This window comes from Nothoprocta perdicaria, unplaced genomic scaffold, assembly GCF_003342845.1.
Source record: "Nothoprocta perdicaria isolate Ctin4 unplaced genomic scaffold, notPer1 scaffold_295, whole genome shotgun sequence".
Classification (NCBI taxonomy): Eukaryota; Metazoa; Chordata; class Aves; order Tinamiformes; family Tinamidae; genus Nothoprocta; species Nothoprocta perdicaria.
In genome coordinates this window covers 800,699-814,022 of record NW_020455527.1, presented here as the reverse complement: position 1 = coordinate 814,022, position 13,324 = coordinate 800,699, and the positions used below count along the sequence as shown (strand labels likewise).

The window sequence follows — 13,324 nt, the reverse complement described above, 5'->3', positions numbered from 1 at the left end:
TTTTTTCAAGTGCCGAGATCCTGTTAGAGCACAGCAATAGCAATAACTGAACCAACTCTACTGAGGTAAGTAGGGTCATATTCTACTTGAACGTAATCTAGGCTGGAAAAAATGGAGCAAATACCCAGTTGCAGCTATAGAGAATCTCTGAGGCTAGAATTGCTGCCAAAAGAGATCACAATATGAAAAAATAGCCTCTTTTTATTTTTTTTAAGCTATCTCATCTTTTTTTTTTTTTATCATTTTGAAGTGACGAGGTATCTTAAAACAAATTTAATTTCTCTAATTTTTGTTTGCTTCCATGAAATAATTGTTACCCTTTTTCCTGCATTGTACTACAATTGCTAAAGCACAAAATAAAATGGTTCTGCCCAAACTTGACATTTTCTTTCAGTTTTCAGTACARGTCTGATTGTTAAAGTCATCTTTAATTTTGCTAGAAAGCAAGGAAATAAAAATCCTCCCCCCCATACATCGTTCCTTCTGTGATGTTTCTGTATTGTTTGGGAGGAAAATGGAAGAAAAGTTAAATCTCAGTAGCAGATAAGGAGTGGGGAGGGGGCAGAACGCTGCTAAAGATGCTGCTGAAGAACCCTGCCTGTCCTTCTTGACAGCTACAGTGGAAAGAACAACCCTCTTGGCCTCCCACGACCTCCAGGGGACAGGCAGCTGTGGAAGTGCGAAAAATATCCATAAGGGAATGAATCCATGTTCCTGCCTCCACTTGGTAAAAAAGAAAGAGATGGTATTTCCTCCTTTACCTCTTTTCCTCTCTTTAGAGCAGCTCCAAATATTCCCCACTCAGGTATAACCAGTAGTTACACAGAAATAAAATAATATTAGGGAACTCATTTTTTGGAATCTGAACTCAGGACCTTTTCAGAATGGAAACTGCTCACCTTTAATTGCCTCAAATTTGGCATCTGAAAACCTGGAGCCCTTGAGATGATTAGTAACTTCAGAAGTATTTGGCTGCAGTTCATACATATGCTTGTGGAGAGTAAACATCATACAGGGGTACTGCACCAGAGAGCATGTGTTTTCAGACATTGACCCATATGGGATATCTTTCACCCTATCTAAAGGGTTTTAATTGCTCTGTCAATGCCTTAGTCGAATTCTGGAGTACGTATGAGGGTAACTTAAAAGAACAAGAGGAATGAGGTAGGGACTTGACACGATATGCCAAGATTCCATTCGCAATTAATGTTGTTACAGCGATAGGAATTTATCTCGTTGGCCAAAAGGTGGTGGGTACTAGACAAAATAATTCTATATTTGGAAATTTCTGCTGAACAAAATGATTGACACTTAAGGAAAASCAAACATGTTTTCTTGGCTCAGTATTTCAGAACTTTTGCTTGGGTCGTAGAGTTCAGAGTTCAAAATATTGGCTTTTGTGAACTTTGTGTTCCATTTTCAGACTTGGAAAATCAAAAAGAATATTTCAGTGATATACAGTCAATGTCCTGTAGCAATGGGAATCCTAGAAACAGTAGTTTGAAGGTCTAAATCTAGATCTATTTTTATTAACGCTACAGGAAGTCTCTGATACTCCAAATACTCAAACTCCTAAACACATATTCTATTGTTATTCAAACTTGAATTTAATAAAAATATGTTGTTGTTATAAGACCTATAAAAACTATGGTTGTTGAAATGTGCGTTCCGCAGCGATATCCAAATTTTGAGTGTTGTTCTCACAGTTTCAGTGACATAATCACAAGATCCACTATAAAGTTTCAGCGGCGTTGCGGTACAGCAAGCACAAGCAGGTATCAAAGGCGACCAGGTTAACTTTAGCTCCCAATGAAACACGATGAGAAAAGAAGTATCAGCGTTCTTCAAGTTGAGATGAGAGACAAAAATCATCTGATTAGTCAGTGCTAATCAAATGCAGTGATCACACAGGAAGCCTGGAACCCTAAATGACTCTATGAAGAAAAGATCACTAGGAACGTATTGTTTACATGGCTATCTTTCATTTAAACAGCTATGGGTTTAACAAAAGAGGCAAGAGTTAGTGCAAGACCATTATCCATGTGGTTCAGATATTTACTTGCAGCCTTCTTAGAGAGAGATAACTATTTTGAACTATGCTACTTAAAATCTTTGTTGACAAAAGCCAACCTTGAAGCCAACCCTTCTTTATTAAACTCTCTATGAACAATAGGAAAAGGAAATTATCCTCTAAATTCTTATGATGCTTRCCACAAACACAGGAAAAAATATTATCATTGTGCGGTCAGTTATTCCCCTGACTATCCCCTCATCTTGTTTTCCAGAGTTATGGTCCTCACCTGTGCCACTCTGATGTCCTGTTCAGGTGGACACACTGTGATCCAAAGCACGTTGCRACCCAGCCCATGACATGCTGAACATATCCCTCTAGCACAGGCTCTCAAGAGGCAACTTGCTCCCTGGTAGCTGAAGAGCTGTCCACGGGATATTCTGTGACGTGCACATTTGATGGAGACAGCTGATGGTGACAAGGTGTTTTGCTTTGGGCTTGTTTAMAAGTTCCTGGAATGAGAAACGATGTGGACTGGTGACTTTCCAGATGACTTATGAGTACAGATACTGCCCCATGAGCTTTGCAGATACTGCAGACACAGAAGTGAACATCATTTGCAATGCCATCAAGTTCTTTCAAAGAAATTGAGGCAAGGAAAATGAAAATCTATGAAAATCTAACATCTACGCTTGTTAAAATGGTTAAATTCATGAATGAAGTGCTACAGCTACGGATCAGAAAACAGAACACGCTTGAACCACAGAAATAAATTCAGAGAGGCCAAGATTTAACACATAAGCAGCTGTTGCTCATACAGCAGAGCTTCATCTTGCTATAGGTGAATGATACCGTCATTTGTTTTAACAAAACAAATGTGCAAACATATGTGCAAAATGTGGGCGACCCTTTTCCACGCGATGAAGCACTTAAGTGTTGCACACATTCTCTGGAACAAACTTCATGAACTTTTGTTTAAAAATAAAACTTTGCTTCATTTCCCTCAAATAACACCTATTACAGGTGCCACAGGCATATTATTTGCTACCTCCTTTATCATCCTTGCAGTTACAAATAAATAGTCATAGTTTAGACTGCCAAGGCTGAACTCAGATGATCAGAGTTTCTACTTGAAAMAAGTCAGATGGTAGATCCAATTATCAGGCAGAAGATGTCTTGATGCCTTGATACTTGAAAAACTTGACTCCATTGCTGCTTTTTGGACACCACACATGAACACTCCCTTATCTGTATGAAGCAGTGAATGGAGAGTAAAGGTATTGCTACCACTACTTGAAGTATTTGCTTAAAGTGCTCAAAATCAGATGTGTTATCTGGAATACATTGCTGCTGCTTAAAACAAACTATGAATTTAAAAAAAAAAAAAAATCAGAAGCACCTCATAACTAGTATACCAGAAGTCACATGAAAATATTTGTCAAATTTAWGAAAATAAAAGGCCTACATGACATATCTCAGCATGCTGTAAACTCTGAATGGACTTCCATAAACATTAACGAAGAAGATATGTAATGGTTATTTCCAGGAAAGAGATCACAAGTTCACTTTGGCAAAACGCAGCCTCTCGTATGCAACCGGCAGCGTCCATAATCACAGGTAACTTTCTGAGGAGGATATCTTTCGATTAGAACCAAGAGATGAGACACCTAATAAATATTTCTAATAAGAAAACGATTGAGCTTCTACGTCCCATGCTCCCATGTTCCGCCATTTCTTAAAATGACTTTCATTCTTCAGTCTTTATGAAGACAGAAAACCACAGGTACAAAGACTTGTGTTACAGTTCCTCAAAGAGGGAGCACAGTATAAGCCAACAGATTCAAAAGGCAAAAGTGTTTTACTGAATTTTGAATTCTTATTCCCTTTGAATACAGGATATGTTGACCATATGTGCATTAGGTCCTACCTGAATCTCTTCTCATCTATATATCATCAGTTTTAACACAGGATATAGCATGACTGGCAGACAATCTGGAATCAATCTGTTTATCTTTAAAATGCTGTTGAAAAGTTTTAGAAGTTGCAAGGTCCTGAACTGGAAAGAAAATCTTGGAAGTAACAACAAAGAAGTACTGGAAAGACAGACAATAACTTTAGAGTCTTCTATCTGGATCCTGTTGTGCAAGAGTATATATGCCATCTCTCAGAAACCATTTCAGTGGAATAAAGTCTTCCTCATTTATTAATACAACCAGGCATCAACCAGGCAGTTTTTAATTAGCATTGTAATTTCCAAGAAGTGAAAGATGGTTGCTTTATGGACTTCATATGCAGCTCAGAAGGGGCTCCAAACACAGCTGCATTTGTTTATGATGTATACTAGGTTTTAGAGGATGCATCTGAGATACAGCATGTACATGAAGACCTTGTGCTGCATAGCTAGAAAAAAAATTATCAAAAGACCTGAAAGTGGTGTGTTGTAGTTGTGCTCTATGGTGCTTTTCTAAGCATTCAGAATCAAACTGTAGATGGTTTGCAAACAACCACTGTTGAAGAAAGCTTCCACATGTATATTAATAATATAAATATTCCTTAAATAGATGGTTGGTTATTGAAGGGCAAGTATAGTGCAAATCTTCCGATTTATGTTTGTTCTATTTTTACACCATATGCRACACAACTGCAGTATTTTGCATTCCTTTCTCTCTTGTACACAAAAAATAAACATGCTTTACAAACACCAGAAGCCTAAGTTTCAAACTGCTTTGGAAAGGAGGCCTTATATGTGCCTTAGGTTTGCTTCTGTTGCTCACAATTTTCTCGCCATCCACATTATCGTACAGCTCTCTAAATTAAATATAATCATCTTAGTTCCTAGTGGATGCTTCTGYCCTCATATAGCAGAATCTGTTTGGAATTATGTGTATTTTTCACACCCATCAGTTCAGTCACTGCCATTTGCTTAAAGTTAACTGAAATGAAAAATCTTGCTCTTTGTCCTGAAAAATGGCAAGAGTCTGAATTAGCTTCACAGAAAATATAATAAATTGTCATAAGAGACATGATCTGACTTCAGGAACTGCAGATTGTCTTTAGTTCCTACAAGCTTGGCCATAAGTTCTTGAATTCATGAACTGTTCCTTTATTACTAATAGATATTGTATCTGTCCTTGAATAACAACAACCCCAACCCCTCAGGTTTTGGTGCCTACTTCGAGGTCTCTACAAAYGCAGCTTTCAACATTCTGTTTGCTCTCCAGAGCTCGGTTTTTAGGAAGTGTTCACTTTTCTGCTACAAATGCAAAGGTTGATAGGCCTATTACAAAAATCCATCGCCAAGGGCTACTAACAAACAAGACTGTCTTAAGATGCAGACTCCCTCCTGTTGTTTCCCATCTGACCCATGTTGAGCATTTTATCGACGAAAGACATAAGCAAAGGTTTCAGATTTGGCTCATATCCCTTAATTGTCTCTAATTATTCAAAGGACTTGCAGTATGCAAGTCGGCAGAGCTTGAAGGTGAACTCGGAGAAGGTTTCCAGTTCCCCCTCCCCCAAAAATACTGCAGCTTCTCCTCAGTCACGACACGCTCAGCACTCCAGGTCTACATCCAAGTTCTCACTGCGCCTGACAAGCTGCAGCCAGCACTTCTGGCTGGCGCTGCTGGCGGCTGTCGCGCGCTTACTCCCAACATGTGGCTCAGTCCTGTGAAGTTACTGTTCTCCTCTCCCAGAGGAGTCAATAGAAACATCCTTGTTTAAAGTGCCCAGCAGTTCTGAGGATCAAGCCCACAAAAAATGCTATTGTTTGCAGACTGAATTGTGGCAAGCAGTGCTTTCGTACTCTACGTTCATTACTATATTTGTGCACATTTCTCCACAATTCCTGCTTAAACATACTTTTAAGAGCCAGCTCCCATGTTTTATTTGTTCAATATGGTGCTAGTTTAGAGACATTATGCTTTGTTTAGGCTTTGTTCTTACCCATGGGGCATGGCCTTACTTTCACTAGGCAGCAGCAAAGTAGTTCTCTACTAGGAATAAGATAAAAAAAAAAAAAAAATCAATCAAATCACCTTTATATCTGAAGCATCTACATTTACAGAAGGTGCTTGAAAGCTTATGTGAAGCCATCCTTTCCCTGTTTTCCAACAACTTGCCCTGTTTTTGCATTTCTTCCCGTTTTCACTAATATGAAGCTGTCCACTGGCACAGGAGCTCACAGCAGCTCCCGCTTTGCTGCACGGCAAAGGGAAACCTTCCTTGGAGCGCCCGGGGCTCCCAATGAAGTCAGCAGGACTACTCCTGTGCTTAAATCCTTTGCCGAATCCTCGTCCAAAACCATGCTGACACCAGGATTTTTTTTTTTTTTTTTTTAAATTTATTCTGTTTCCCTTGAAGGACAAGGAGGAAAAAATCATATATGAAAAGGGAATTTAACAGAGTAAGAAGCCAAAGTGAGTCTTTTCTTCAAAAAGCAAATTTACAGAAACTTCCATGGAAGGTTATAAAATCTCTGCTGTTTGCCCAAGGGACTTTTCTAATCACTTAGGTAAACACGGAAGGTAGACTGGGTAAATACGTATCTAGGATAGGCTAAATATTGAGGTATTTTAAAGGAATATTTATTGAGTTAAATATATTTATGTATACACATTCATACATATTGGTACCTGAAGAGTATATATTTTCATAGGCTCAGAGTGGTAACTACCTCTGGGTACAAATTTGGCAGTTGCATGAATCTAATTTAGAAATAAATATCTAAAACATCATAGCAAAAAAATTTATAAAAATATGGATTTTCAGTTGATTGACTTTTACTTTTTCTCAGTTCAGTGACATCTGACCTCATGAATTTGATGGAATCTGAAAAAAAATTAGACTAACATTCATTTGGATGATGTCCATGGAAATAAGTAGGTGCTATTCAAATGACTGATTTATTTCCTTAGTGTTCTAGAAGAAGCTAATTGCTGGCAAAATTTTATTTGCACTATAGGTTCTTAGCAGATGAAATCTAAAAACAAAAACTTGAAAGAAATCACTTGTAACTTCCAATCTATATACACAGAATATAAAAAAAAAAACATTTCAAATTAGAAGAAAACCAAAGTAACACTTAGAAGGTGAAAATAATCTTGCCAATGACATCTAAAATTCATTATCTTGGATACTAGAAACTTATTGGATGATAGCATCTACCTTGTTAAAACGTCCTCACTGGGAGACAAACAATGGGGAACTTGGCATGAAGATTTTTCACATAAAAACTGTGAAATGCAACAATTAAACACAGACAATGGATAAATATTCCAACAGTTATTATCAATGGGAAAGCTCCCAYAGGGCCATTGGAATGGGAAATCAAGTAATGCTATCAGAAAAAAACAGAAGAGAGGAGACAGGAATACAGATATTAAGCCATCAGTGCTCACAGACAAAATGCCTTAAAATCTTGCGTCTCCACACTCTCTTTCTGATGATGTCAGCCATCCTTCTAAATGAAGTCCTTACCGAGAGCTATTTTTACTTAAAAGTGTGAATGGAAATGTAGAAAAACGGATTCAGCTGCCATTTAAGATAGCTGCATATACCATTAGCATGACTACGTGCAGACTGAAACAAGACTGGTGAGAAAACAGACACCAGATCATCCCTGCTCTTTAGAGCGTCATTAATACTTTTTAATTACAATTTGYTATTGCTTTTATCCCAGCCACATTTTATTCTGTGGCTAAGCTCCCTGCTTCCATGCAAACTTCCTCTGGGAACACAAACTGCTGACTCCCCATCTACAGTCAGAAAGGCCACAACATAAATTAAGTCCAAAAATGGTTGTGCTTCAGGGGGTGCCAGGACAGATAAAGAAGCCACTATGCAGCGGCGTAGTGTAAGACTGCCCAGCAGAGCACAGATAAAATTTATCACAGGAGCACACATATGAATAAGCAGCTTAGAGAGGGGCCTGTGGTAAAACACGTAACAGCTGAATGTCTACAGGAACGCTGCAACTTAGCAAGAAAACGGTGACWAACGACAGCTTACAGTACCTGCTTATGAGACAGGGCTATCGGACTGTTCCGTGCACTATGGAGCCTACCCCGTCCTGAGCTGCTGCTGTATTTACATAGGAGCCGCAGTGGGGCGGGCAGCCTCGCATGGAGCCATTCCCAAGCAGAGCCCCAAACGGCTCGTGCTCCTGGTGAGCTCCTGCTCGCGGGTCACGAGTGGCAAGGGGGAACGTGAGAGCACTGCAACACAGAGAGTGATGTGAGAGATTGCAACACGCAGCTATCTGATCCTGGGCTCAATAGGTCACCACGCGCGTCCTGCACTGCTCTACATGAATGTGACTTTCTCAACTGAGGGGAAAAAATGAGAAAAAAAACACACAGTTTGGGGGTACATCTCACTCAAAGTCAGAATTTCACAAACAAAAAAATCCAAAGTCTTCAGGCTTATAGGGGTTTGGATCAACTCATGTAAGCTTCAGAATAAGCAAAATAGGGTGAACTTCTTTTGTTAAATGGAAATGTATGCACAAGGTTTCTCTTTCCGCCCTCAGTGACTGCCCATACGGCTTGCCATTCAAGGGGGTAAATACTACACGTGGGTACCTGACTCCACATGGGTATTTTTAGCTCTGTTCTTTTGGGGTCTGGCAGACATTTAAAAAAAAAAAAAAAAAATCAAAGTGAAACATCCTCTCGTTTAAAGAAAGATTGGATTAAAGAAACTCTCGGGAACAATGGAAAGCAGCAAGGCTAAGCAACAGCATGAGATAGTTTGGGACAGATCAGGCGCAGATTAGAATGATTGGCAACTCGCATATTTTTTTCATCTATATCTGACACTCCTAAAAGTCTGCTGATTCACTCTAGGAAGGACAGGTTCTCCTCTTTTTTTTTTTTTTTTTTTCCCTTTTTTTTTTTTTTGGCTGTCATTTACAAGCAGTATGAATGAAAATGGTAGTATTTTACACCTGTGTTGCACATGTGTAAACGACTGTAGCTAACACAGCAGTTGCAAATCAGGTCCAGAGAGTTGAAACGAGAAGAAGCAGAAGATTCATAAAAAAGGCATAAACTCAAGACTATTGCCAATGTGGACAAAGGAGAGAGAGAGAGAGAGAGAGAGAGAGAAATAAAGAGCAAAAGGTCAAAGGAAGCAAGAGCAAGATATGCAGAAAGTGGAACCAGGTTTGCAACAAAGAGGAGGGCAGGAAAATTCCTTTCAGGGGAAACAGTCCAAGGATACTAAAGAGAAGTCTCCACAAATAAAATCCAGAGAGTATTAATATGGAAAGGAGACAAGAATATTCTCCTGGCATTCTTAGATGAGCAAAATTAGCCCCTCCCCACTCCACCATACTGCAAAATCTGCCAGGAATTAAAAGAAAAAAAATAAATTCCAAGTCCATTCCTCAGAAAGAAATGCACTTTTCAGTTATATTAAGGAAAAGTGTTTGAACGAATCAGACAACATAACCCCCACAGAAAAATCGCCCTGTGGAGGCGGTCTCCGATTTCAGTGTGCGAGCAGCTTGTGAGCAGGCGCGGGTAGGGGAAGGAAGGGCGGCCCTGCCAGGCGCCGGGGCGGACGCCCCCTCGCAGCCCCTGCGAGCCCTGGCCCCGAGACACGTCCTGCAGCYCCGAGCTCGTCCTGCAGCAGCCCCGGGCTCCACTCCGTGCCCACTCAGCTCCGTGGTCCACGGCGGCGCCGGGGCCTTCGCCTCCGCAGGGCTCCTCACGCGCAGTGGGCCGCAGCGCCAGGCAATTAGCACGCCAAAAAAGCCCGAGTGCTGATTAATGTGGTAGAGCTCGCGTGTAACAATTAGCAACTGGGGACAGCTCCTCTTATGCGCCTGTTCGCCAAAGCTACATGACACGTTGTCCTTCCTTTCTAAAGCAGGCCTCATCTCACTTCCAACGTGTGAAAGGAGAGATTATTCAGCACGGTGGTAGACACATTTCTGTTCTCAAGAACACTGTGATATCATTAATCTTCTGGCAAGTCGGCAAAGGCGGGTTATGGGAATGCAAGTATTTTGCAAGGCTATAAATAAAACTTAAAGAGAGAAAGAGGCAGAGAGAGGAGATGTTTTCCTAGAGCTTCTATTGCTACAACACAGCCCATGTTAACAGTGCAATAGCTTACACTGGTAAGCTATTATGCTTTAATGCTTTAAAAATCTCCTTTTTATATTTTTTTAACATCTGCCCAGAAAAGTGGGGCATAAAAAGGGATTCTAGGACTGAAATATGTATTTTCTGATACTGGCTATAAACCAGGTAGTTAATCAAAGAATGTGCAAAATATATTTCATATATCTGTAATTGTAGTGTACTGTTCAACAGCTGATAGCTATAGGCATAAATATCCACAAAAGAAAAGGAAAGAAAGAGATAGTGTGAGCAACACGAAGCTTTGTCGGGAAGAAGTTACGATAGATAACCGCATTAGTCACAAGCAGCAAAGATATAACTGACTGAGGCAGGTTATCTTTAGAAGTCCATACCATGTACCATATACTTTGCACAGTACACGTCATAGCCTTTCTTCTGTCCTATTGGAGAGTCCAGCAGGTTGGGGCAGGAGGAAAACAGAAATGTTCTGCTTTGAAAAGGACACCTGCCATGAAAAAAAAAAAACCTCTTGACTTCTTTCCTACCCTCAACAAAATAGTTCCTAATCCCAACAAAAGAGTTCAAATAGAGATGGCAGTGTCATAATCTTCAGGTCTTGTGCCCTGAGCCCTTCAGAGAGATAAATCAAGACTCATTCATATCCTTCCCAGTGATATAAAAAGCCTTTTCCTTTAACCATGCAWAGTTGAGGTGAATCAGGTTTTAAATTTGGTAACTTTTCACAACCAGTTATTGATTATTGTCATCTTTGGAGAAGAAAATTGGACAATTCAAAGGAGTAAAAAAGTTTTTTTTATGACTTCTGCATACCATACCATTAAAAACATTGTGCATCTGAAGCTGATCAGGAATTGCAGAAATAATTCCCAGGGATAAATTAACATGCAGTTTGCCAGAGCTAGGTGGTCAAAGTAGAATGATAAACTCTAAAATCATGGGATACATTTCATTTACCACATGATTCTGCTGCTTGTCAGCTAGATATCACCACACTTTACATTAATCCTGCTTTGGAGAATCAGATCATAGTTACCRTTTATTTCATTTGTCCCAACAAGACTCAACCTTTAATTTTGTTTATGCAACCTACTTACATTATTGTATCATGCAAATAAGGTAGAGTTTTAGTCTGTCTAGTGTTAAAACAGCACACAGGAAAGTGATTGAAGATTTCATTGCAATTCGAATTTAAAAAGAAGCTTTTTTCTTTTTCACTTTTCAGGGCCATATTTTTATCCTGCTTTGAACAGGTTCAGAAAAGAATGTAAGGGACAGAATCTTTTTGTCACTTCTGAGTGCAAGTACTAAGGAAATCTCAGCTAAAGCATCCTTAAGTGAATTGRGGCTGTTGTGTAGTAGGTTTAATTCCAGATTATCAAAATATTGGATAAACTTGGAATAGCGAGAGTTAGTAAGGAAGACAGGAATGGATTTGCTGAAGGAAGGAAAGGGCCATTCTGCCTTCACTTTGCTCATGAGTTCATCTTCCTCTCTTCTACCACAGCCTTGGAAGCTTCTCCTCTGCCAGAGCCTGACCCAGCCGACCATGCATTGACCCCATACGTAGGAACGATCCCAGCACGTGCCTTGGGAAAGGACTGGAGCTCACATCTGTGATTCCAGGAGGGGTGAGGGTTCAGTTCCCCAATCACAGGGAGACTGGATTTGCCAGATCACAGGCTCCAGGCCTTACTACCCTAGGCCTAATTATATGTTTAGGTCGTACAGTCACTTTCGGAAATGGATAAAGCTCTGTCTGGAAATCAGTTCAGTTCCAGGCATCTCTGCTCCTACTGAAAGAGGCTGCAGAGTCCTTTAATGGTTAGGACCAGTCATCCGATTACAAGCATATACTTACTCATTACAGTTTATACACATTTGTTCTTGTGCCAAAACTATCCTTTAGTATAAGTTGTTCTTTACTCCTTATGTATTTATAGACTGCAATCACACCCCTTCTCAGCCCCAGATTTGCCAAGTAAAAGAAGCCAGACCCTTTTCATCCCCTTTCATGAGACAGACTCTTGGTTTCCATGCCTGCCTTAGCAGCCTTGCAGGATAAAGGTTTTATCCACGTGATTACACCAAAATTCCAATTTCATCAGTGCTTACCCCAATGCAACGAATACTTCTGTATTTCTACAGAAATACCTCTTAGCATTTTTGTAGCCACAGTATTAGAAACTCATAATCATTCCGTGTGCAATTAGCACACCAAAGCCTTTCTCCTGTGCTATTGTTTCCAGCTGATGAACTCCAGCTGATAGCAGGAATTCCTGTTATTAGCCCTCAAGTTCCTGCTGTTGCTTTTTGTACTATTAAATTTCATCACATTTCTCTATCTTCACTCTTSAAGGTCACCCAGCTCTTCTTCTGCAGCCGTGCACTGCAAAGCTTGCTGCAYTAACTGCTAACAAAACAGGCAGCACAGTGTCTTGTTCACAAGCAGTTATAAGCTGAGTCCAGGGCCCAAATCACCTGCTTATCTCACAGATCTCTGGAGCCTGCAAAGTCCCTACCCCATTACCATCATCCCCCTGGGAACTGCTCTACATCAGCTTCCTGGAGAAAGCCCTTTCCACTTGCAGTATTTGGTAGTAYGATAACAAAAGGCATCAAAGCGAAAGAGCAAATAGAAGACAATCATTCTCAGGTGTGAAGCTATCCCAGGGATTTTTTTAAGCCCCCTACCTTCCGACAGGGCTGTTAGTATCATGCAATCCAGATGCTGCTGGCTTCTGTTCAGCGTGGCTCTGGTCAGAGATGGAAGGTGCTAAATTGAAGTCAGGCTGCAAGGCGAGGTGAGCGGGGCTGTGAGCACAAGAGCGCCCTGGCGCTAACACCMAGCTCCCACCTCCACGGGGCACCTCCACGTGAGCTCCCTGCCTTACCTGGCGGGGGGCTAAGGGCCACAGCGTGGCTGCAGCACAGCCACACAGCTCTTAGTGCARCTAAAGCAGCTGAAAACTCCACCAAAACAGCTGTTTTGCTTTTGAATCAGTGATTCCTGTATTCCCTTTCAATCCACTTGAATGTTATTCCTTGGGCCTAATTGAAACACTGTTGAAACAGGTGTCCCTGTTTGAGCAGGRGGGTTGGACTAGATCATCTCTAGAGGTCCTGTCCCAACTCAACCATTCTGTGATTCTATCCTCATTTCCAATATATATTATTACATGTAAGTACTTCTAGCACTGGGAAA

General features: G+C 40.5%; 1 long non-coding RNA gene across 1 annotated transcript; it reads right to left on the bottom strand.

Moving 5' to 3' along the window:
* Nucleotides 1–975: 975 nt before the first annotated feature.
* Nucleotides 976–13,079, bottom strand: LOC112949431. The gene is made up of 4 exons (XR_003249825.1): nucleotides 13,014–13,079; nucleotides 12,814–12,911; nucleotides 2,301–2,523; nucleotides 976–1,842 (listed from the first exon to the last, which is right to left on the bottom strand). It is a non-coding gene; the product is annotated as an uncharacterized LOC112949431 (long non-coding RNA).
* Between the last annotated feature and the right edge of the window lie 245 nt (nucleotides 13,080–13,324).